General features: G+C 47.1%; 1 protein-coding gene across 5 annotated transcripts in view; it reads left to right on the top strand.

Annotated features, from left to right (window-relative positions):
• The first annotated feature begins 1,250 nt into the window (after positions 1-1,250).
• SORBS3 (sorbin and SH3 domain containing 3) overlaps positions 1,251-26,064 on the top strand; it is a 68,212-nt gene continuing 43,398 nt past the window's right edge. For 2 of the 5 annotated variants that reach the window (XM_083588472.1, XM_083588470.1), the window contains exons 1-2: positions 1,256-1,366; positions 23,574-23,793. The gene's annotated coding sequence lies outside the window, so the exon portion shown is untranslated. Of the gene's footprint in view, positions 4,178-4,241; positions 4,938-9,338; positions 9,465-23,573; positions 23,794-26,064 lie in introns of those variants that run through there. The other 3 variants (XM_083588469.1, XM_083588479.1, XM_083588478.1) reach the window with 3 other exon arrangements.

The raw sequence follows: 26,064 nt of genomic DNA, 5'->3' as shown, positions 1-26,064 counted from the left end.
ACTCCCATAATCCCTAGCTAACAGGAGCAGTGGTCAGGGATGATGGGAGTTGTAGTCCAAAAACATCTGGAGGGCCGAGTTTGCCTATGCCTGATATACATCAATTAAGAGCTCCCCCAGGGTCCCCGATGGGGTCGTGGCATGGCCCTGGCCCACGCCCAGGCTTCGGACAGGAACCACACCCCCGGATATGGGATACCCTTAGCACGAAGGGGCAGGCGGAGGCAACAACCTCCCCTCCCATAACAAGGCTTACCCAATGCCAAGTGGAAACATTCCCACCCAGCCCCCACATTAGTCCGACATTAGTCATAGCAAGGCCATAGTCAAGCAACACAAGAAAGCGGGTGGGCGGGCTGGGAGATCCGCCAAAGTAGACGAAGGAAGGCTGCCCCCAGCTGTGCCATGGTTTAAATGGCAAGTAGCTAACCCGATTGGTCAACCGGGGGCATGATGCGGCTGGGCAGCCTCGTGACGCGGGCAGCATCCCTCTGCCCACTGCTGGGTAACACAGGTCCCGGACCCCCCCCCCGGAAAAAGGGAGCTGTCTTGTTGTATTTCCTTGGTGGTGAGAGAGGTTGGGGGTGGCTTAGGGTGTGGTTGGTTGTCTTTGGTTGGCTGTGGCGAGATAGAGAGTTGAAGAGCAGGGAGCTGATAAGTCTTTTCTAATCAGCAGCTATTGCAACAGTAGTGTGACTTCCTTAGGATAAGGTGTTGGCTATTTGCAGATCAGTTGCGCTGCAGAAAGCATGCTGGGGAGACCACACATTACAAGGAACGCAAAATAACTTTAGCTAGGTTTTAATAACAAAAACTCCTTTACACTAAATATATCAATAAGCATGACCGACCAACCACCAGGGTACTGAGAGAGCTAGGTGCTGCTCTTTATATACTATACCCAATTGCTGACACAGCTTAATTAACACAACTTAACAGCACCTGCTATACTGCTTCACAGCTGTAAAACTAGGTCACGTTATTTGCTCTGGCCCTTAAAGACATACACATCTTGTGAAACAATAATGAACCTTCAAATTTAAAGAGACCATTTAGCATAAGGCCTCCTCCTCCTCCCAGAGGGGAGGGGTTGTGAGTGGGAGCAGCCTCCCGTGGGGGCAGGGAGGCATATTTGGCTCCCTGCTTCTGATTGCTTCAGCTGCCTTGGCCAAGCCTTCCAGCTGACCAATAGGGCCGACTGGTGGGCGGGGCTAGCCACGTTTAAATAGCCGCGGCAGCGCTCTGTCCCCAGTCTGTTCCTGCTTTCTTTGGATCTCCCGCCCTCCCTCCCTCTTAGGTCAGCTTCTTTTGTGTATTGACCTTGCTATGGACTTCGTTTGGTTGCCTTGGTTGCCCAAGGGGCCTGGTAGGACTTTTTTATCCATTTACAAATTGGCACCAGCCTCTTGGTTTTCTCGCCTACCTCGTAGCAATTCGTCACAACTTTCTGGTATTGGCGGTTAGGCATTGGACTAGGTGTGCTGTGTTGGAGGATTGGGTATGCGCCATCATCTACCCCTCCTCTTTTGGGTATTCTGTTAAAGGAATCCAGCGGTCGTGGATCCTGCCCGATGCCCTGCTGGTGGCTGGGGCCATGGCACGACCCCCCCCCCCGTCATGGGGGAGCTTCCAGTTGTGTTTGCATCAACAAGCTCCTCCCATTGGTTGTTAACCCTGACATGACTCCTGGCTGTGCGGGGTGGAGTCTGGTATTGCTGTTTCATCCAATGCCTAAGCCAATACTACTCACATGCTGTAGCCAATAAAAGTTGTGGCCTAATTTTGCCCATTAACCTAAAATAATGTGTCTTTGTGTCTTATTATACTCCTATGTGGGTGGAGGCTCCTAGACTCATACCTATAGATTCCTGATACTAAAAGACCTGGGAGGCAGCACTGTTTGAGAAGCCGACACGTAAGTGTCAGGTGATGCAGGGCCAGTGTAGAAATGAATCATTTTTGGCAGTATGGCATCATTTTATTGTTTTTACAAACATGGAGGAATATTGCTGGCTTTTGCCTCATGTTTTTCATTGCCTGTGGGCATTATGAAAAGCGTGAGGAGAGTATAAAAGCTTAATGTAAAGATCTTAATACTGACACTATTGACAGTCTACAACAATTTCTGTGTAATGATTTCATATATCTTCTGGGATTATTTATGTTGTATTTGAATGTTGATTTTTTAAAAGCGATTTAATATTTGAAATCTACATTTTAACTGTAAAATTAAACAATTTAAGAACAATCACAATTCCTCTCCTTCCATACATGTGTCTGTTTATGAAATGTGGGTTTAAGTGCACAGGTCTGGATGCCTGTAAGCTCTCAAAATTAGTATTTCATAACCAGACAGAATGAACCAAGCCCCGTGTGTTTGTGTGTGTCTCCAGTTAATGATTTCAATGTTTTGGCTCAATGCCTTGGCTATCTGGAACCCAGCCTCACTCCCACACTGTTCACTGGAAACACAAGGAGACCTTTTGCAAGCTGTAGGTTGGCATTAACTTGAACTATGGAGTTGTGCAAATGATGTTGGCTTTAGGGATGGGCCTTGAGAATCCAGATGGGCAGGGAACTATAGGGCATTGCTTCATAGAAAGGACAAAGGGTGGGGGGAGCCACCTACTGAAAACCCCAAACACAAAGGACTAATAATATCACCCGTCATTTATATATCTCTTTCGGCTCCTCCAGACAACTTATTTATTGAGGCACCATCCTGATTTGCTTACATAAAGCTTATGCAGAGCTTGACTATACCCAGTCTTTATTGTGCAGCTATTCTGCTTTGTCTGTGGGGCAATTAATACAACAATAAACATTCAACCAGGTTTGCTTGCATGGTGCTTATGTCTTCCCATTAACCATTTGTTCATCCCATACTTTTCCTGTCCCATTCCTAACCTTCAAAATTTCCATTGAATGAAACACTTTAGTCTGCTTTAATTGTGCAAAGCTGAATTTCCTGATATGCGGTTGAAGCCCTCCTGCAATATACTGCCTGTCTGGAGCTTAGAGCGTATGTAAAGTGTTTTGCATACAATGGCTGTGTTCACACATCATAAAAAGCCAGAGCACCACTAAGCTGATGCACACTGCTTGACTGCTCCTGCTGTGCTCCCCTTCTGGCGCAAGCCAGAGAAACAAGCCAAGAAGCCACAACTAAGCTTGATTTCCCACCCCTGTGGGTGGTTTGCTTCTTCCTAACAAGCCAGACCAGCCTTAAACCCCAATCCCATGTTCACATGTCACAGGAAGCTAACATACGTTTCTCCAATGCAAATAGGGACATCCTACTCCGTAACGATGATGATGATGATGATGATGATGATGATGATGATAATTTTATTATTTATACCCCGTCCATCTTACTGGGTTGCCCCAGCCACACTCGGCAGTTTCCAACATACATAAAAACATAATAAAACATTAAGCATTAAAAAAACCTTCCCTGTCAGTAATGATCACCATATTGCATAGGGGAACGCAGGAATCTGCCTTATACCAAGTCATACCATTGGCTCTTGTCAAAAAACCAGAAGGCTTTTTACTAGGTATAATAGGTGAAGAGTTACCAAGAGAAGATAAAATACTTTTTATGTATGCAACGATGGCAGCAAGAATGCTACTAGCCCAGAGATGGAAGGAAGGAAGGAAGGAGAGTACCAAGAAAAGAAGGATGGCAGGTGAAACTGATGGAGTAGGCAGAGATGGCGAGACTGATGGGGAAGAGCCGAAACCAGGAGGATCAAGTCTTTTCTAAAGACTGGAATAAATTTGTAATTTATTTAAAAGACCACTGTAAACAGTTAAAATCTTTGGCAGGGATGTAAAGTCACTTGTAATGTGAACTTTTTATGGTAATTATGGTTATATAATAGGTAGATAAGGGTAAAAGATTCAGTAAATTTAATCTTAAAGATGGAACCATGGAGGGAGGGAAGGAGGTCTAAGGGTTCGAAAGAACGCTGTACAGTGGTACCTCGGGTTAAGAACTTAATTCGTTCCGGAGGTCCGTTCTTAACCTGAAACTGTTCTTAATCTGAGGTACCACTTTAGCTAATGGGGCCTCCTGCTGCTGCCTCGCCGCCGGAGCACAATTTCTGTTCTCATGCTGAAGCAAAGTTCTTAACCTGAAGCATTATTTCTGGGTTAGTGGAGTCTGTAACCTGAAGTTGGCAGGGGGTTGGACTCGATGGCCCTTGTGGTCTCTTCCAACTCTATGATTCTATGATAAGTGTATGTAACCTGAAGCGTATGTAACCCGAGGTACCACTGTATTTTAATGTTTGAAATGGTTTTGTTTTATATGTATAAAATTTTTCAAAAACTTAATAAAAAATTATATGCATATAATGTAATATAATATAATATAAATCTCTCGCCCTCCATAAAAGCACACCTGGAGGGCATCAGGGATGTAAAAGCAGGCTGGGCTCTAAGCAAAAGCCATAGCTGGGCGCCTTCCCTCCCCGCCTCGCCAGGCGCCTCTGCCCCCCGCCGCCTCCGCCGCGCGTGGGAAGGTGGGCTTCTTCCAGCCCGGGAATGCGGCGCTTTCCTGACAGGCCTCCCGGGCTCCACGCGTGTCTGTGGGAATCCCCTGGCATGGGCGTGGCCAAACTTTTAGGGGGGGCCGAGTTATCTGTGACGCCGTTGGTTAGTGAGTACTTGGCTGAGGGGCCCCGCTGCGCGTGGACGCGGCACGCGAGACAGGAGCGCCGCCGCCTCGGGGCCTTTCCGGGGTCGGGCCGCCTTCGCGCGCCTCTCTCTGCCGCGCCGCCCGCTCGGCTCCCCCGGCGCCTGGCTCGCTCCCTCCAGCCGCGCCGGCCCGTCGCGCCTCCTCCGCCGTCGCCGCCGCCCGCGGGAGAAGCGGCGCCTGGCGGCTCCTGCTCCGCAAACCAGCGCGGGATCCGCCGCCGAGATATCTGCGGGAGGTAGGACCGGGCTGCGCTCTTCATCTGCGCCAGGAAGCTCGTGTGAATGAGCGGCGGTTGCGGGTCGGGGCGGGCGGGCGGCGGCGGCGCGCCTCTGGACCTCCGCGCCCGGCGGCCCCTCCGCCCGACTGCCCGTCTGCCGAGGGCGAAGGGGGCGCAGAAGGACGCCGCCTCCGGCCAGAGCCGCGCCGCCCTCGCTCGCCCTCTCGCTCCCGGGCGCGTCTGAAGGGGGAATCCGCGAGTTGCCTCGAGGTTGCGAAGACTTCCAGACTTCCAGAAGGGCTCCCAAGGGGAGGAAGGAGGCTGGGATTTTAATATGCCGTCAATTAAGTGGATTCCTAGACGCCCCCCCCCCAAATGCTTTTGGGGTAGAGTTGTGATGATTTGGTTGCTGGAAAAATAACGCTTATCGAGGACGTAGGAACAAGTGAAGTGGCCCTGACAGGATTGAAAATAAATTAACGAGGCACTTACTTAGTCCTCCCGGAGAGGCTGGCGCACTGCGACTCCCGTGATTCCACAGCACGGACCAGGCTGCCCGCCAGGGATGCTTGTCCGAAGGGCCACATTCACCCCGATTTCGCCTGCTGTCCATTTTCTGCTCGCAAGTCTAACTAAATTAGGAGAACAGGAGGGGGGGCACAGCAGGGTGTTGGAAAACCTAGCATGGAAGCATAGATATCCTGAAAGCTGTATGGCAAGTGGAAGGTGTTTTATTTTACAGGCAGATGAGCTTTGAAGAAAATTGTACTTTGTAGGTGCAGCAAATGGAACTGGACCTCAGGGCTGTTTTCTAGCTACCAAAGTGGATTAGGGTTTGGGAGCAAACTAGAAATAAATATTTCAATGGAACATTAAAACATATATATCTGTGGGGGAAATTGTGGCTCTGTGCTTGGCAGAACTTGCGTATATGATTGAGTATATTGGAACCAGCCAGACCTGTGCTTAGATCTGATTATTTATTTATTTATTTATTAGGGCATTTATTTCCTGCCCTTCTAGTGTAAATATACCAAGCAGAGTGGCTGACAACATATCAAAATTGCAAATGCATTAAAATAGTAGAAAACTCTACAGCAGCTAAAAAATCCTAAAGACGTTGGGCTGGATTCAGCTAACCTGGTGCCCTAGTAGAAGGCAGTGATCCTCCTGCTACCCCCAAATCTGCTCTGGAGTGTTGGGAGAACCCGCAGAACAGTTTGCAGGGGGGGAGAGGGAAAATTGTTCCATCTGATAAGCAGAAATACTTGTGCTGATGGAATGGCTGTATTAATGTGATGTTGAATCCCACCCATTGTTCCAGGGGTTATGTTAAGGCCTGGAAATTGCATATAGCCAAATCCTTGGAGCCGCCCTGTGGCTGGCAGGTGGGTGGGGTGGGTGCGGGGAGAGGGCATCTCCAGCACTCCCACAGCCGTGCCCACAGCGGGTCTTGCCCAGCACGCAAGGCCTGGAGCTTCAAAGCCCTTTGTGTACTGGGTAACCACGAGTGGCCCCGGCATGTGAAGAGCTTTTCTACGCTTCGCCTTGCTTGGGACTTGAGTTGCACAGTTTCAACCAGCCATCCTTCAGCCGTGTACAGTTGAAATTGCCCAAGTCACATGCGTGTAAAATGAGAGTTTACTGTAATAGAGGAGGAGCCGGCAGGAGCATTAATGGCTACCTAGAGTAGTACAGGCAGTGGATTGTCAAGGCGACAGCAAAGAGAAGAGCAGAGGCCTTGCAGGCCTGTTACACCTCTAAGAAGAACAGCCACTGCAAACCCCCGGCCTGTATCATCTCAGTGTATGCACAAATCAGAATCCTCTCTGGCCTCCTTTGTCAAAGCGCCCACACGAGGGGCTCCTCAGTCTGTTCTTGAAATGCTCCAAGGAATGAGATTCACCTTCATTCCCAATTAACCATTTATTTCACTGGTACTTAAAATATTTATTCAGTTGCCCTTTTCCTTTTATTTAAATGCATCATTGCTTGTTTTGTGCCTTCTGCACTTTATGAGGAGTAATGCATACTTCCATTTTTTGCTGACGTCTGTCCGTCTTCTCCCGTGTGGGGTTTTCCTCTTCCTGGGCTTCTTATGATAATCTCCTTCAACTTTTCCTTTCTCCAGTGGGCTTTCTGGTGCTCTTTATCTTTCTAACCCTCCTCAGAATGCTTTCCAGTTTGTCAACTTAGCAAAGGCACTTCTGTTTGCTCAGAGGGTCATGGGGTGGTCTGAAACTGGAGCAATTTTCATGGTTGCTCTGCAGCAAATTGGCTTTTGATCTAAGGTCAGGAGACTCGTAGATTTTGTTTGAAAAACTCCTGAGATGCACCCCCCCCTTTCTGCTTCCCGCCTCAGTGTTTCTACTAAAGAATAGGCATAGGGCCGCCAATGCCACAAGCTTGCAAGGGGCTAAATTTTAAGTAAGGGCGGCTATTCTTTTTGTCAGGAGCCCTGCAGGGCCAGGAGTCCCCAACCATCATATGAGGAGACCATCCTTCAAGGAGGGGGTCTGTTTCCTTCTGGGGGGCAGGAGCAGAGGCCGAAATGGGCAGCACGGTCCGTGTCTTTTCCTCCTTTGCACAGGAGGCTAGTTTCTGCAAATGCTCACACAGCCCTGACCAACTTCTGCCAGGGCAAAAGAGGCATCCTCAGAATTACCAGAGCACATTCCAGCTAGGCAGAAGCACACCAGGGGGGTGGGCAGCAGCAGGAGGTGCACCTGCCGAGAGTCTGTTTCGGCTTTCTACCAAACCATGTAAAGCCTTCTCCTGCACTTAATAATTATAATAATAATTTATTATTTCTACCCTGCCCATCTGGCTGGGTTTCCCCGGCCACTCTAGGTGGCTTTCAACAGAACATTAAAAACAGAATAAAACTTCAAACATTAAAAACTTCCCTAAACAGAGCTGCCTTTAGATGTCTTCTAAAAGTTGGATAGTTCCTTATTTCCTTGATACCTCACAATTCGCAGAACCCTTAGCAAACTACACTTTCCAGGTTTCTCTTTTGGGGGTTGTGGTGCTTTAAATGTATGATATATACACAACCATGTTTTACTAATAATTTAGACGCGGCCCTGTTTGGAAACATGCTGTTTGCAGTTTCCCTCCTCACCAGTTCTGTGCTATTTTTCTAGGAAAAGAGGTGCCAGAACTCACCATGAGCGCCTTCCTTGTCCCTGAGAGGTGCTGGAACTGAGTTCCTGCGAGTTCTGGCTGAAAAGGAGCCCTGCCAGTAATGATCAGTTTGTGAACATGATGTGAATTGATACCCCAGCAGGTCAGGTGGTGAGGGCTGGTAGCGGGTTTGCAGACAGACAGGCAAGCAAAAAGCAAATGGCAGTTTTCAGTCCTTTGTTTAGTCCATTATTAGATTAGGTGTATTCCGGGAAGGGCCTATGGCTCCGCTGCAGAGCATGGCCTCTTTTCTCTGAGAAGAAGCAAGACTTTCCCTTCCCTCCCAAGAAACATTGTGTATTATTTGTAAAGATAACATTTACCATGCTGCTGCAAGGAGCTGTCTTTAGAGCAGGCTTCTCCCTCTAGGCCAGTCTTGGCCCGTTCTCCTTGACCTCAGCCACATGCACAAAGGGAGGGTGTTCTGTTCCCACCAGGCACCTGCTTTGTGAAGCACATCCTCCCTTGACATCTCCCCTTGATGCCAGCTAGCCAGTAATGGACTCTCTGCAGCAGCCTGGAGAGCTGCTCTCTGTCTGCGTAGATAGTGCGAGCCATGGGGGAACCGACTTGCTGTAAAGCAGATTTGTATTCTTTGCTCATTGCCTAATCATCTGGAGGCATCTGGCTTTAGGTGTTTGTGGAGACCAGATACATGAGTGCTCTTAATGTACAGTACAGTATTTGGTTTTTGAGCAGGCTGCTCAGGTGCAAAAGGGGAAGGGGCTCTAAGAGCTGTGCAGAAGAGGGGATTTCAGCCGGTGTCACGTGACAAGCTGAACAGGGTAAAATTCCCTCTTCTGCATAAATAGTATTAAGAAAGGAGTGTTGCTCCGTGGCAGAACACCAGCTTTGCATGCAGGTCGTCACAGGTTTGATCCCCAGCATATGCAGGTGGTGCTAGGAGAGACCCCTGCTTAAGACCCTGGAGTAGCTGCTGCCAGTCAGTGTGGCAAATATTAAGCTAGGTGGACCAATGGTCTGACTCAGAAGAAGGCAGCTTCCTGTGTTGCCATTAAAGGCGTAGGAGCCCAGTCTTCTTGGGTATTTGAGCGCCCTATCTCTCAGTCTGTTGTCCGAGGTAGAGAGATATTTTGCAGAGGAAACATCCAGTCTGAAGCCAAAGAGGGCAGTTGCTAACACTGCTCAAGGATAAACGTTAGCCGTGCAATCTGGGGGTGGGGTGGGGAACATTTGGGTGGGGAATGGAAATGTTTACATGGAAAGCAGAAAGGAACAACAGAATTGGCTGCAACAAGTAATGAAATCCAGACCGCCCCCACCCTGCAAGAAAGGGCCATGCCAGCATCTCCCCAGAGGGAGCCAGAAACTTCGCAAAAGAAAGATAAGTAGGTTGGGGTGAGTAATGCTGTGGCTGGAGGCATGTTTATTGGCACCTGGTACTTGGGGGGACACCCCCCTTCGTAGCGGTTTGGAGAGGGGGAGTGAGGCTTGGTTCTCAGGATGGTGGGACGTGGCACACTTGCAGGCACTGGGGGTGGGAATGGATTTGGCACCTAGGAATACACGGCGCAGCCGGCCAAAGCCTGTCTAAGTAGGAGAGCCACACTGCAAAAACCTTCATGCAGCTCAGAATGGAAAACACAGCCGTGCTGTGGCTGCTCCCCTCCTCCCAGACCCGCTTTCCAGCAGCTCCTGCTGCTCTTTCTGAGAGTGTTTGGGCTCTCTGTCCAGGCTGCGTGCCTCTGAATCCTGCTTGCTGGGAATGCTAGTGAGGAGAGGGCTCTTGCTCTCAGGCCCGGCTTGTGGCTTCCAACGCGCATCTGGTTGGCGACTAGGAGACTGGGATGCTGGATCAGACACAGCTTTGGTTTGTTCTATCAGGGCTCTGCTTATAAGGACAGAGGGCAGGTCTCTGGTCAAGGACATCTGGTGCAAGGTCTGCCTCTGACAGTGGCCCAGTGGGTAACTTGGGGCAAATCACTATATTTGCATAAGTCCCCACATACATACAGATTTATTCCATTTGTTTCATAGGTTAGGTGAAGTGGAATAAAAATTATAAAGCATGTTGACATGTCAGAGTGCCAAATAATGCAGCAAAAACACTTTAAAGACTGGCAAGTGTATTATGGCATAAGCTTTTGCAGACTACCCCACCAGAAATAATGAGCTGGAAGCATTGTTTTTCAATATTTTGGGTCACCTGATGATTGACCACTCACGTATAGGGATGGGGGAGCTCTGGGTCCAGCTTGCTAGCCAGATCCTATTCTGGACCTCACCCCTGGGTTGGGAGAATCACCAGGATAACAGGAAAGACCCTTGTCTTAAGAGACTTTGGAGAGCCATCATATTTCAGGGAATATTAGGTTAGAAGGATTAAAAGTCTAACCTGCTAGTATAATACTGTTACCTTATTCCACCTTCAGAAGTAACCAAGCAGAGTAGCATTGCTCAGTTGGAAGAGTTCCCCACTTCTCTTCCATTTTCCAGTTAATCATGCATCCCATGTGTGTGGGCAAGCAAGCAGCCTTCTAAAAAATTTGTTGCCATGATATTTGAGGTCTTGTTTACAAGGGGAGAGCTGGGCCAAGAAAAAAACCATAGCATGTTTGCTCCTAGCAGTTTTGCCCGTCCACAATACTTACTTGAGATTATAATACAGAGCAACCTTCAAGGCTGGGCATTGGTAACTAGGAATGGGGTAACCTGTCAATTTTGCTTTCTCTTGTTTTCTCATTTTTCCAGTCCTAAGCTCAGTTCCTCACATTTCTACATTACTTTAAAAAACAAAACGAAAACAGCTCTCAAATTTTTTAAATCAGTGTTTAGGTTCTGCTAATATGCACATGCTTCTATGCGGTTTTGCCTGATATACATTTTTTTGCAAACTGTTCGCCTTTATAATGCATTTATGTTACTTTTGCTGACATGTGCATTTCTATGCAGTGTTTACTTGGGTGTCCACGTTGCTTGGCTGGAGAACTGCATTGCAAAATTTAGAGAAGTGCAAGTGTCAAAGGATAGCTGTATTTTGGTTTGTGTAATGTTTGAAGAAGTGTAATTTAGGTAGGTATGCATTAAAATGTGAACCGAATTGAATTGCTCCCCTAATTGAATTGTAACCCAGCCCCAGCCCCGTTATGCCTTTGTATGCACTGAGTAAGCGAGGGGCAGCATCACGACTTGGGTGGACAAGGAAGTTACCCAAATAGGAAATTGTATCTTAATAGCATCTTTAAGCAGGAGTGGTTGCTTAACAACAATAGCTAATAGTATATTTAAGGAACACAGCTCTTAGCCACCTCACTTTCACTGCTGCCGCCCATATAATTTCTTGTTTCTCACCCTGTGGACATCTCCCTCCCATCTGTAGTCAGCTGAAAAAGCAAGAGGAACAAAGATCAGCTGGTAGCACGAGGCTCTTTTCTCTCTCCTCAGCAGAAACATCGACTTCCCCTCCCACCCATACACTTCTGCCCTGGAAAAAATAGGGACTGGCAGCAAAATGGAGCAAAATGGAGCGGCAGTGAAGTACAATGCATGAGCTGATCTGGGTGGGAGGGAGATAATACTCTGAGGCTGCCCATCCATATTTGTTTGACAGCAGCCTAGGACCTTGTAGCAGGCAGGAGAGGAACAGCATCAGGTTTGGCATTGCAGGTTTTGCCACCCTGTTTGTTAGTCCTCCCCAGCCACCCACTAGATTTCTCAAAAGAGGCACTCCAAGGTTCAGTCTTCAGATTGTTGAATTGCTAGCAGAATCCAGATGGGGAGCAACATGCAGATGCTGCAGCCACCCACCTGGTTTTATACAATTGCTCAGCCAGTTTAAATTGGTAATGCAGCTGTTGCACTCACCTGTGCTGGAAAGTGGGTTCAAGTGCTGCCTGGAGAGGCCTGAAGAAAGGCTGGGGCTGCAATCCTATACCCACTTATTTAGGGGTAAGTTCTACTGAACTCAGTGGAACTTGCTTTTGAGTAGATATAAGATTGTGGTGTAGGCCCTACTAGGACACTCTTCATTTCCTTCATGTTGTTAATCATCATCATCTTCATTCATTCATTCGTTTGTTTGTTTGCCGCCCATCTGACTGGGTTCCCCCAGCCACTCTGGGCACTTCCCAACAAAAAAATAGTGAAAACACAATGCAACATGACACACCAAAAGCTTCCCTCCACAGGGCTGCTTTTAGATGTCTTCTAAAAGTTGTGGAGTTCTTTATCTCTTTAACATCTGGTGGGAGGGTGTTCCACAGGGCAGGCGCCACTACTGAGAAGGCCCTCTGCCTGGCTCCCTGTAACTTTGCTTCTCGCAGGGAGACAACCACCAGAAGGCCCTTGGAGCTGGACCTCAGTGTCCAGGCTGAACGATGGGGGTGGAGGTGTTTCTTCAGGTCTTCAGGGCTGAGGTCGTTTAGGGCTTTTAAAGTCAGCACCAACACTTTTAAAGGTCAGCACCAACACTTCCTCCAAGGCGACCTCCAGCTGCCGCGCTCACTGTCTGTCAGTGCAACAGTAACAGCAGCATGCCAGATCCTATTCCAAGCAGGTGGGTTCTCCCTTTCCTTTTCCTGTTCAGGCATGCTGCCCTTCCCACCTTCCATCTCTGCTTCCTGCAAAGTATTTTCCCTGCGGGGTGTGGAAATGTTTGCATGTTGTGCGGGGGGCACTTAAGATCCCTTTATACCTTACCTTAAGCAGAATGCAATATGCTTAAGTTGATGTTTGAGCAAGCACATACTTTTTGTTTTGAGCTACTGTTACCCCTGATTCTCTGATTCTGCCTTTGCAGGAAAATGAGCATTGGTTTTATTGTGGTCAGTGCAGAGCCCAGAATCAGTTGTGTGCAAAAACCAGCCCTTGTCAGGTGGCGTAAAGAGAAATATGCTATTTGGTGTATGCCAGAAAGCTCCAGCCACACCCATATAATATCACCTCTTCCTATCCGCAGCCTTCCTTTCTTTAAACCTGAAATGGGGAAACTGCAGCCTAAGTTAAGGGGACCTCGTCTACTCTTGGTGTGCCCCAGCCCACCATCTGATCTAGCTTCACCCAAACCCCTTGTTAAAGGAGCAAATACGAAGCGATATCACAAAGAAAGGTACCTCTGAGTATGTGCAGAGTACCATTCTCTGACTGCTGAGCGACTGGAGTCTGTTCACATGCTTAGAATGAAGCAGTAGAACTTCCTTCTGGTGCAGATTTCTCACATCATTGCTCTGCGCCATCCTAAGCTTAGCCAATTCCTTAAGTTGCAGCTGTGCATATTTTTACAATGCAAATTCCATGCCATTACCATTTATTTAATAATATTGATAATTTATTCTCCCAGTTATGGGGCCTTTAGAAATCCTTCTCAAGAGTCTCTGGTTTCTGGGTGTTCTGGTTGCTTTCCTAGCTTTCACAATCAGAAATAGTTTTCATCCCCAATGTAACCTTTCAGGTTTTATTTGCTCATGAGATGAGTTCTATTTCAAAAGTCACCAGCTGGTCGCCAGGTGTGACCTAGGAGTGCCGGGCTTGGGAGGGTCCAGAGTGGAAGCAGAGCTCCGTCCCCTAGTGCCCAGGATTGCCAGCCCTGGACCTGGGAGCTGCCTCTGCTCCTTTGAGGCCTTTGGTCCAGAGAGGCCTGCTCCATTACTTGACTGCTGAAGATTTTATGGAGGAGTTTTGAGAGGAGAGAAATGAAGTTATATGTGTGGAGTTTGATATGCTTTGACTGAGTCATACGTTCAGTGCTTTCTAAGGGAGTATAAATCAGCTCCAACAGTTGCTGACATTTTACAGGAAAAAATGGGGATACAGTTGTAACATCTCTGTTACCATACTAAAGAACATGGCCTGAGACCCCCCCCCCTTTTCTGCTGTGCCTTCTTGGAGGGTATCTGTTCTGTATGCTGTATTCTGGGGTAGCCAACTCAGTGCTCTCCAGATCTTGCTGATCTACAACCGGTGGCGAAGCTCCCTGCTCTGGCACCAGGAGCGGCGCAATTCGGGCCGTGGCCAGTGTGCGTCCCAGGGGGTGTGGTGCGCGTTGGGGGATGCACGGCAAGCGGCGCACGTCCCAGGGCTGCAAGTTGAGCACTGAGCACCCCGGGGGTGGCCACGATGTCACTCCTGGGTGGCACTCAGGGCACACTGCCCCCCTGCCCCCACCTTCGTCCGCCGGTGACTACAACTCCTATTATCCTTGACCAATTTCCATTTTGGCTGGAGGTTTTGGGAGTTGCCGTCCAGCAGCATTTGGAGAGCACTGCACAGCGCTCCGTCTCCCTGTTCTGGCTTTGGGCTTAGCCGCGCAGCCTGCATTCGCTCTATAGGACGCACGCACATTCCCCCTTAATTTTTGGAGGGAAAAAAGTGCGTTCTATAGAGCGAAAAATACGGCAGGAAGGTAAACGGTGTTTCCGTGTGCTGCTCTGGTTTGCCAGAAGCGGCTTAGTCATGCTGGCCACATGACCCAGAAGCTGTATGCCGGCTCCCTCGGCCAATAAAGCGAGATGGGTGCCACAAAAGAAAGGGGGGGGATTTGCCCTGCCAGATTTTAAACTTTATTATGAATCAGCGGCTTTCTGCTGGTTGAAAGACTGGCTACTTCTGGAGAACACAGATACTTTGGATCTAGAAGGGTTCAATAATACTTTTGGGTGGCATGCATATTTGTGGTACGACAAGGTTAAAGCTCATAAAGCCTTTAAAAACCATATTGTCAGGAAAGCATTGTACAATGTCTGGATTAGGTATAAAGACTTGCTGAAGAACAAAACTCCCAGGTGGTTGTCCCCAATGGAGGCAAAGGCCGTGAAAAAACTTAATATGGGGTCTAAATGGCCGAAATATTGGGAAATTTTGGAACAAGAAGGGGATATAATGAAATTGCAGAGTTATGAGAAATTGAAAGATAAAGTGCGAGACTGGCTCCATTATTATCAAATAATGGAGGTTTTTAAGTTAGACAGGAAAATTGGCTTCCAGGTGGAAAAATCAAAACTGGAGACAGAATTGTTAGAATCCAAAACTAAGAACTTGTCAAAAATGTATAACTTGCTGTTGGAATGGAATACACAGGATGAAATAGATAAATCAGCTATGATCAAGTGGGCACAAGATATTGGTCATAACATTATGTTTGAGGACTGGGAACGGTTGTGGACCACCGGTATAAAATTTACGGCATGTAATGCCCTAAAAGAAAATATTATGAAAATGATTTATAGGTGGTACATGACTCCAGTCAAGCTCGCAAAAATCTACCACTTGCCTGATAATAAGTGTTGGAAATGTAAAGAGACTGAAGGTACATTCTTTCACCTTTGGTGGACATGCCCAAGGATCAAGGCTTTCTGGGAAATGATCTATAATGAAATGAAAAAGGTATTTAAATATACCTTCCTGAAGAAACCAGAGGCCTTTCTCCTGGGCATGGTCGGCCAATTGGTGTCAAAGAAGGACAGAACATTTTTTATGTATGCTACAACAGCAGCAAGAATACTCATTGCAAAGTATTGGAAGACAGAAGATCTACCCACCGTGGAAGAATGGCAGATGAAGGTTATAGACTATATGGGACTGGCAGAAATGACCAGCAGAATCCGAGACCAGGGAAAAGAGACGGCGGAAGAAGATTGGAAGAAATTTAAGGACTATCTTAGGAAACATTGTAAAATTATTGAAGGTTAGAACGATGTTAACTCAGAAATTAAGTGGTTATAAGCTGTAATGATTATGTGATCAAGAAAAGAAAGGTTAAAATTATACAGAAATTAGGGGAAGGATTTGCTGAATTGAATTAATTAGAGATTGGAATACAGAAAGGGGAGGTATGAGGAGGTCGGGAAAGTAAGTTTTATGAATATAAGGGATTGAAATTATACTTGTTGTTGTATGTGTTTTGTATGTTTTGTATGTATTTTTATTGTTTTTGTTTTTTGTTTTGTTTTTTTCTATTTTATATAAACTTTTAAAACCTTAATAAATATTTTATAAAAAAAATAAAATAAAGCGAGATGGGCGCTGCAACCCCAGAGTCGTTCGCGATGACCTAATGGTCAGGGGTCCCTTTACCTCCCTGTAAAACATGACACAAGTGCAACTGATTGTCTGGGACTTTCTCAACATCTCTCTCTCAGCTACTCAGTTTTTTTTGTTTATAGCAGCAATTTTCAAAGTTTTTAGCTTTGTGAAATGGCCCTCCCATCAACTTGTCTGTCATGGAAATCAAATCTTGCATGTTGTGGACAGCAGCACTGCCAGGTCCTGGTTTTGGAGCAAACGTCTGAGGGTCCCCCCTGAGGAGAGTAAGCAGGATTTTTGCAATGTGTTCTAAACAGCACACTCAATTCAGGGTGGCTCCAGATGGCCTCAGCATTCATCCTAATTTGCTTACACAAGGCCCATGTGAACGTTAGATTGCATCCGGTCTTTATTGAGCAATAGTTTTGATTTTTTGTGTGATGAGGTTATGCAACAATGAGCATTCATCTTGATTTGTTTGCAGTATGTCTTCTGTTAATCACTCATTCGTCCCACACTTTTCAATCTGTTTCCCCATTGCTTTCATAACCATAAAAATACTGTTTGTGTTTTAAAGTGGATTTGTTGCAGCAGGGCGACAGAGCGGTTTGCTTTAAACATAAAACTCCCGTATGCGCTTGACTCATGCTTCCGAAGTAGTGGCAATGTGGAGGCCGCCTTATACAGAGGCACTGGGGCTCTGGCCTCATGGCCGTCACACTCGCTCCATGTTGATGTAAATCAAATAGGGTTTGTTTTTGTTCTTAAATATTATTAAGTGGTCTTTACATTTTGTCAAATAAAAGAAATAAAATGAGAGGATGCCATAGCCTAGAACATGCAACGCTCCCCTTGTGATAGGAATTTTGAGGTCTTAGATATATGGAAATGTTCATAAATGTACCAACCAAGCACATACATAGATCAGCACAGGAAGACTGACCTGGAACCATTTTTATTCCCAAACTGTCCCAAACTGAGCAAACGTTTTCTCTGCAAGGTCAAAGGAAAAAGGAAAAGCCTCCGCATTCTCTTTTCCTTCACAAATCCTGTCTTAGGGTATGTCTGTGTTTGAATAGGCTGTGAGCCTGTGACCTGGCCCAGGAACTAAGTATTTATCACTACAAAAGACTAGCCAGGCTCCCCAGGCAATCCAATCAAGTAACCTGCCAGACAGGAGATAAACAACATTCAAATTTCTGTTTTAGACCGCCTTTTCTGTGATGTAGGTATGATGTATCTGGGGGTGGTCTTAGGTTACACCCCTTCTGTGATGTATGTATGATGTTTCTGGGGGTGGTCTTGATCTAGAGGATGGCAATTTCAAAAGTCTTTATAAGGCCTTGCGTGCCATTTTTCTGGGTTCCTCCTCTCTCCTGCATGTGAGGGGAGCACCCGGTTGCAACAGATCAATAAAGATCAAGCTTACTAGCTGCTTTGCTTCTCAATATTCTCTGGTTGGCCTCTGTTATTTTCTCCTACTAATAGGGAACCTATGTAAGGACTCTATATGGGCTCTTGGATACCCCATAAGGGAAAAGGGCAGATTTTGTTTACAACACCCTGTGGTTGCACGCTGCTGTTTTTCATTACCAACCGTTACTGATAATGGTTCTATGGTTCTACATTCTATGACTCTGTTAATTACGGTATAGGGGTGGGGAGCCTGACCTGTAGCCCTTCAGATATTACTGGACCTCAGCCTCCCTCAACCACTGACCATTGACCGTGGTGTCTAGGGCTGGCGAGAGCTGGAATCTAACAGCATCTGGGGGGCCACAAGGTTAGCCCCCCCCAACCGCTGCTTTGGAATGTAGCTGTTACACAGTGACCAAACTATGACTCTCAGGCAGCTGAAAAAAGAAAGCAGAAGCTGAAGGAGTACAACAACCTGGGGAATTTGATGCTTTGCTTCTATGCACCACTTTCTAGTCCTGAATAAACGCACAATGCATTGGTCTGCGGACATAGGATTTAACAGCATGGACGTGGTAGCTTAATTTAATGCAGTTTGGAAAGTACTTTAAGAATAGATCCCATGAGAACAGAAAAGTGTGTGGCAGGGAGGTTGCACAGTGATGCAAACAAATTATTCATTTGTTGTATGTGCAGCAGTGGCTGTCTCCAGTCAGAAAGTGTTGCCTGATTGTACTGTTGCAGATTTTGTGGCAGACTATTTAGCCTTTTGAGATCAATGGCATTTTAGCATCATTAGCTAATGTGTGCCCTGATTATAGTTAAGTCTCTATGTGAGATTCCAAAAAATCATTATTTAACAACTATACAGTTATATCACACTACAAGTAAAATATATGGAGATAGTCCTTTTTCTGTTCCATGTTTTTTTAAACTGCAGGATGTGTGTCCCAGCACAGGAAAGAGTGAGGGTCTGTGCATCCTCCATTAAAACAGAAAAGAAAATTGTGGTGGTCTGGGCCAAAATAAGCTTCACCGCTCATTATCTAGCTAGATGAAGTTACCAATGTGATTTAAATAATAATAATGATAATTCTACGGACCTTTCAAGAAACACATTTTAAACAAAATGGCGTAGCCATGGCTGTTGGTGGTGGCTGTGTCACTCAGCACTAATTGCATCAGAGGAAATGGTCAATAAATTTCCTTGAATCTGTTACCTTCTGAATTAATCCATTTCCAGTGGAAGCTCATCATTAAGATCTGGTGAGTGAGTCTGTGTCATCCTGCCTGTCAGAGCACCCCAGCCATATCCCACATACTCTCCCCCAAGCCTCTTCACTTTGCACATTGCATTTACAAAAATGGAAGAACAAAACACTTCATTTTTTCAGGGACAAAATACTGTCTGCATGTTAGGAGACCAGTCTTGTTAAGCTGATGGTTTGTTGGTAGTTAGATATCACTGGTTGAAATCCTCAGTTGGAGCTAATGGGTAGGAGAGATTTGGAAAATCTATCTGGGTCTGAGAAAAGCACTGGGATTTCATGCAGCTTATGCTCAGTTCTGGCCCCTCAGTTCAGGTGGGCGCCATTGCCATTCTAAGGGAACAAGGGAGGCCTTCAGGGTGAGTTCCTGCTCCTCTTTGTCTAGAAAAATAGCATGGCAGTTATGCCACTTTTTAAAGTTCCACATATACTGGTGGCACTTCATTAAATGACAATGGATGGAGCATAACTCTTATTCTGCAAAAATCTGATAGTGTGGGAAGGCTAGAAGATGAGGATGTTACTGACGAGGAGATCTTATAGTTACAAGATTTATTTCTGTGGAGGGGCTCTCCTACCAGCTTCCTTTGAGAAGGATGTGCTCTCACAGAGTGACTCATCCTTTTCTTCTTTGTTGACCTACAGTGTTCAAGGATCCTGAAGCCAGAGTGTCTGCCTGCTCCCCTCTAATTGTGAAAGTCGTTCTCTTTGGGGGCATGTAAGCAGGCAGTTTGGAAACTTGGGAGACATTTGGCTTCAAAGCTGATTATGCTGACTGGCTGCGTTCCTTGGCCAATCATTCAACCTGCTGGTTAATGAGTTGCAAGCCACGGGTGAATGGCGAGAAGGGAGTGGGGAGCAGCGGTGCTCCTATTGGCTGATGTCGTGGCCCATGGGGACAACACTGCCCTTTCAGGATTGGAGGGGGGTTATTCAGTGCGCAAAAATGCTTTGTGGGTGTTTAATGAAAGAGGTAGCATAATGGAACTTAGTTTTAGAGTTGCTTCCAGCTGTGCTTTGATTACTAAGGACCTTTTCCACCCTCCTTTGAGACCTTTGGAAGCAAACATCTTGCAGGCTGAGTCCCATGCCAGAGCATGTAGTACCATCCAACCTTGTTTAAAGAACTGGTGTGCAAAAGGGTGTGTGTGTGTGTGTTTGTGTGTGTAATTTTATTTTTGCATTTTAAGTTTTACAAACAATCAAATAAACAAACAGAATACAAACCCCTTTGAATCCCCCCCCCTTTTGTGGATCCTTATGATATTATTTTCCCTCTGCATCTTCCCACAAACAGAGCAATAGACCCTCAAACCCGGGGGTCACAGAATCATCCCAAACCCCAGAGCTCGGGGCAGGTCTCCCCCTCTGTGTCCACAGAGTCTTTTGCCTCATTGGTGGCTTTCATTTATGGGTTAATGATGGGCCATCATTTGCCTTCATTCATCCAGTGACACCCATCCAGCTAGCTCTTCTAGCCCCTCTCATAAGCTTAAGCTGAGCCCAAGCATTTCCATGTTTGGTGCAGCTTAATCAAGCCTTGCTTAATTCTAATGTTTAATAAAACCAGGGATTTTGGGGCGAGGATCTGGCACCCAGGAGTTTAAGGAATCCTTGGCCCTCTCCAGGCTTAGAACACTATTTTTTAAAGCACAGGATGGCCAGAGCCCTCCCTAGCTGACCATATCAGGGCTGTGTTTATGCCTCAGTTCTGCCTGAGCTCAGAAAAAGCGCTGAATCTTGAAAATCTTGCTTTTATTTAAAGGGAAGATAAAGTTTCTAGTCATTGTGTGCAGTGCTTAGTGATTGCTGGTTTGTTATTAGTTGTCAGAAGGGGAGGAGTCAGTTTGCGGAATTGCTCCTTGCCACTCCTCACAGTATAGTTTTGTGCTTGGTATTGGACTAGGGCTAGGAAGACCCGGGTTCAAATCCTCACTCAACTACAAAATTTTCTCACTGATACTGGGCTACATGGTTGTTGTGAAGATAATATTGGAGGGGGAGGAAGGCTTGAGCTGCTGGGAGGATAGAAGCACAGTAAACAAACAATAAGCAAAATAGTACAAGTTGCAGGATATGTTCTGCTGGTGGCCCTCTTCTTTTTTTAAAAAAATTATACAGGCCATTGGTATATGTATCAAATGATATCATGCCCCCTTTGTAATTTATTTTACTATATTATAAAATTTTAATATAAAATGATGTCAAGTCACCTCTGCAATATGTTTTCTGAGCTAAACAAACCAAAGCTTTCCTTTCCTTTATAATTTTAATTATAACAGTAGTTCAGTACATCTGGAGGGCCCTGGGTCGGAGAAGGCTCTCCTGCACCAACTGGTAGTGACTCTTAGAGTCTCCCGGCAGGCGTATCCCCAGCCCTATCTGGAGATTTCGGAGCTGGAATCAGAGACCTTCTGCAGGCATAGCATGTGCTCTGCAACCAGCCTCTCTCTGAGCCACAGCCCTTCCTCAGCCACTAAGCTGATGGTGCGGACTTCAAGCCCAGCTTTTGGCAGGAGTCAGCAGTGCCAGTGACTTTCCGTGGGCAGCTGATTGGCATTCAGGTGACTGGTGGTGACAGCAAGCCCCTTATCAAGGAACTGTCAGGAACATGCATCAAGGTGCCCAATTGTCTGCCATCACAGATGATGTCAGGGGCAGGTGTGGTTTTGGGGAAACAGCCTCACTGGCCCAATTGGCCCATGGGCTGAAGGCTCCCCACCCCACCCCACTGAAGATCCTACAGAGCTGGCTCATGCCATTGGCTCATCCAGCCCAGTACTGACTGCAATGACTGGCAGTGCCTCTCCGGGGCTCTGTGAGGGGACTTTTAAGCCCTGTGTGAACATGATGGCGGCTGAGCATGTATTCTGCCACAGAGCTGTGGGTATGGATGCCCCGTCAACTTCCTTGTCTCTTCCTGCCCGGGCTGCAGCCTCCTGGAAATTGTTCTCTCCCACCCTAAACTCTTGCTTCCTCCCCTCCCACCAAATCCCTTTTTATGCACCCCCACAGGAATGCAGCCATGCAGCTGAGCAAACTGTAGAGCGTTGTCTGGGGCTGAATTATTAATGCAAAGCCATTTGCATTGCCACAGCCACCATGAAAGGACAGAGCCAACATGCACACGCTCAGACCCTGTACTGGCAGAGAAAGGGGGCCAGGCAGCAACTCTCTGTGGGCATCACACCAGCTGTGGAAATGAGACTTTGTTTCCCAAGCGCCCAGCAGATAAGCGTGTGGCTCAGTCTGTCCTGCTCCAGTTACTCCCTGGAACAGCTTCAGGAGTTACGAGCTCCCTTGCCAGACCTTTTCCATGGAAATGGCCATTCCTTCTGGCGCATCTCTTCCTTCTCCAGCACAGAGCCTGCCCTTGCTGTGAGACTGCCTTTGGACAGAGGCCTGATTTGCACCTCCTCAGCCGGCCTGCTGCCCTCAGGTGCCGGGAGCTGTCCTGTCCAGAGTGTCAAAGAAAGATTCAGTGGCCAGTCTGGTCAGTTTCTGACCGTGGGATAGAGGGAGGCAGCATCTTGGCTTTATAAAAAGCACCCTCTAAGTGTGCTCCTGATTCTCCCTCTGCAGCTCAGTCTTGAAGGACCTTTGAGTTCAAACCAGTTCTTTCTCTGCAGTCAGGGCTTGAATTAAAAAATACTGTTGACCAGGAAGATATCCTGGATGATAGTATCAAAAGCCGAGGGGAGGTCAAGGAGAACCAACCATGTCAGACTTCCCTCTCCTGATTGAAGCTGTTTTGGTGCTAAAACTGGGCCTGGAACGGGATTGAAATGAGTCAAGAAAATCAGCTTCCTCCATGCATTATTGAAATTGTGTGACCACCACCCTTTCAAGCATCTTGTCGCAGAAGGGGATATTTTAAAAAAACAAAAAAGCATTTCTAGTTTGCTCTTTGTTGAATATTTTCAATCCCAGAGCAGAGAACAAAATTAATAAAAATAATCATAGAGCTGGAAGGGACCCCAGGGGTCATCTGGCCCACCCCCTGCAATGCAGGAATAACAACAATGTGCAAAAATGGCAAAATCATATAAACAGATCCAATAACAACAAATTAACATGAATAGTAATTATTATGATAATCAGCTGGAATGGGAACCGTGCAGGGCCAGGAGGTTCCTGACTGAGCTGCTCTTTCAGCAGACTGGGCGGAATGAGCCAGCTTCTTCTTTGTGCCACAGAGGCAGGTGGGAATGGTTGAAAGAGAGGGATCCTGATGGATCTGGCCTTTGGGGAGGCAGTACTGTCTACTTTGTGTTGCTGCTTTGATCCCTGGCATCTCCACTTAAAAGGTCAGGGGAACGGGGAAGACCGTTCTGTCTGAAAATCCCAGAGTGTCACAGCCAGTCTTAGGCAATTCTGGTCTAGATAGTAAGGCAGCTTCCTATATAGATGGAGAAAGTTGGCATCCACTTCTCTTTGACTAGCATCCTACTGGGTCAGAGCTGCAGCTGTTTCAGACTGGTTCCCCAAAGAACCCTAGGAAATGCAGCTGGCCACTCACAGAGTTGCAGTTCTGAGCCCCCTTAACCCCACCCAGGATGCTTTGGGGGAAGCCATAGCAATTTAATGTATGGTGTGGATGTGAGCAATATCAACATGGTGTCATTTCAGAAGGTGGGGCAGATTTTTTGCAGCAGGGTTTAGCAGCCTGGTCTTGTACATCCAAGAACAATTTGCAAAGAAGAAATATATTTTAGGAATTTTGTTGTGTTTAAATATTATTATTTTAATCATCTTTCAATTCATTTTCACATTTTCCTGTTATTATTATTAGGACTTTTTTCAGCCGTAACGCACCAGAACAGAGTTCCGGCACCTCTCAGGTGGGCCCGGAAGTGAGGGGAGAGACCTGACTAGCTTCAGCAAAGCCCCAGTGCACCTCTGGCTCATGAGGAGACTCTTCCTGGAGCCTGCGTTCCTCAGCTACCAGCACAGCTTTCAATATCGGCCACTGGTAGCAGAAGGACGCAGGAGCAGCAGCTGTTTCACCTGCGAGATACCTCCAGGTGAAACCCCATTGCGCTCTGCCCCCCATACCACAGAGGGAGGAGAAGCTGCATTGCCAGGCTGATCCAGCTTGTTCCTCGCTTGGCTTCTTTAAACTACTGCCTACCCCCAGCTGAGCTGCACGAAGAGCCCCCAAGGTCCCTCCTGCTTGCATGCAAATGACCCCCCCCTCTCCGATTCTGGAATCCCCCTCCAAAGGTGACTTGCCTTGCACCCACTGATAAGTTTTCAGTGCCAGGTGTTTAGTGTATTATTTAGGGTTTGTTTAGTTCTTAATTGGCCCACATGTTTAGTGTATAATTTTAATGCTGCTCCTCTTGAGTTTTAGACTTTGAATATTATTACCTGTTGTTGCTTTTATTGCTTGCTGATTGCTTTTATGGTTTTATGACTGCATTTTGTTTTTAACAGTATTTCAACAATTCTGTGTTTTCTTCCTGATCTTAAATGCAGTACCACTGTATAGAGGTTTTGGTGGTATGCACATTTCTTGACACTTGATCAATTTACTAGTTAAGAGGCGGGAGATAAATCAATTAAACATCCTATCAGTGGTTGACAACCCTAGTAAAGTGAACAAATGAAGACCTCTCCCTCCTCAGGCTAATTCCACCAGGCCTAGGGGGCGGGGCCCAGGCTCACCTCTGTGACAGCTTTAAGGACACTGGTGCTGCTGCAGCAAATGTTAAAGATGTTTTTATATATTTTAAGGTGTTTTAAAGCTGTTTTTACTGTTTACTCTGTTGTACCACCGTGAATGGTGGTTTTTATCTATGTATTTTTGTTTTGTTCCGTTTTGTTTTGGTTTGGGGTTGGATATTGAGTGGGGTGGGGATTGGTTTTGTTTGGGTATAATTGTTTTTGGTTGTTTTGTTTTTCTATTTTGTAAATGGAGGCAAGTATGAGGCTTGGGATTGCTACCGTGGAGGGGCGAGGGAGGTATGGCGGTGGGGGCAGATGTTATAGGCGAAGGGGATCGAGATACGGATATGCTCGTACCCCTTCCAATCTGCGCCCCATCCCGAGGGATGAGGGTAGGGTGAGCAAGGATTACTCACCTCCGTCACTGGTGTTGTGCAATGCCAGGTCTATAGGCAACAAAACCGCCACCCTGCAAGATTTCTTCATCTCGCAGGGGGTCGACCTGGCTTGTGTGACGGAGACCTGGGGGCGCGAAGGGGAAACTGTTACCTTACGAGAGATGGCGCCCCCGGGTTTCTCCGTCCTCCACCAGTCACGGACTGTGGGCCGGGGGGGAGGGGTGGCATTATTAATCCGGGAAGATTGTTCTTTCAGGGCTCTACCATCGCCATTGATCCCCGGCATTGAATGTGTTGGCCTAGTGTGGGGCTCTGAGGTGAGCTTGGCTGTCTGGCTGGTGTACCGGCCACCTAGCGCACCAGCAGCCACCCTGTCAGGCCTGCTGGAGGCGGGGACTGGCTGGGCCTTGGAGTTCCCTAACCTATTGGTATTGGGGGACTTCAACATCCATGCTGATGCCACTCCCTCCTCACAGGCTCTGGACCTGGTGTCTTCCATGGCGACACTAGGGCTCTCCCAGTTTGTTTCGGGCCCCACACATCAAGCAGGCCACACGCTGGATTTGATCTTTGGCGCCGGTATAGATGTGATCATGTCTCCTTTGATGAAGGTGCCATGGTCTGATCACTACGCTCTGAAAGCCAGGATTGACTTTTCACCCCCACCCTGCTTAGGTGGCGAGCCGATTTGGGCTCGCCCGCAGAGGCTGATGGACCCTGATAGATTCCGTCAAGCCTTGTGGGACCTTGCTCCCCCTGGCGACTCATTGACTGAGCTTGTTGAGGGCTGGAATACCCAGCTCCTGACAGCCATCGATGAGATCGCACCTAAGCACCCTCTGCGACCCCGCAGAAACCGGGCTCCCTGGTTTACCGAGGAGCTTCGGAAAATGAAGCGGGATCTCAGACGGCTAGAGCGAGTATGGCGGGGTGCCCGTGACGGAGCCTCAAGAACATCTTATAGGGTTTTTATGAAAACCTATGAGATGGCAGTGAAGGCCGCTAGGAAATCTTACTTCTCGGCCTCCATTGCATCCGCTAGCTCTCGCCCGGCGCAATTATTTAGTATAATTAGGTCTTTAACGTCCCTTGAAGGACAGCCAAATTTAAATAACAATCTGACACACAGCTGTGAGGCATTTGCGAGCTTTTTTTCAGAGAAGGTCCTGTTGCTCCGCCATGACCTTCCTGCCAATTTGGATACAATAAATGAACTGGAGGCCCCTCGAC

Source organism: Podarcis filfolensis (genome assembly GCF_964270895.1).
Source record: "Podarcis filfolensis genome assembly, chromosome: 15".
NCBI lineage: Eukaryota > Metazoa > Chordata > Lepidosauria > Squamata > Lacertidae > Podarcis > Podarcis filfolensis.
The sequence above is the reverse complement of the archived record's forward strand: the minus strand, read 5'-3'. Positions and strand labels throughout refer to the sequence as shown.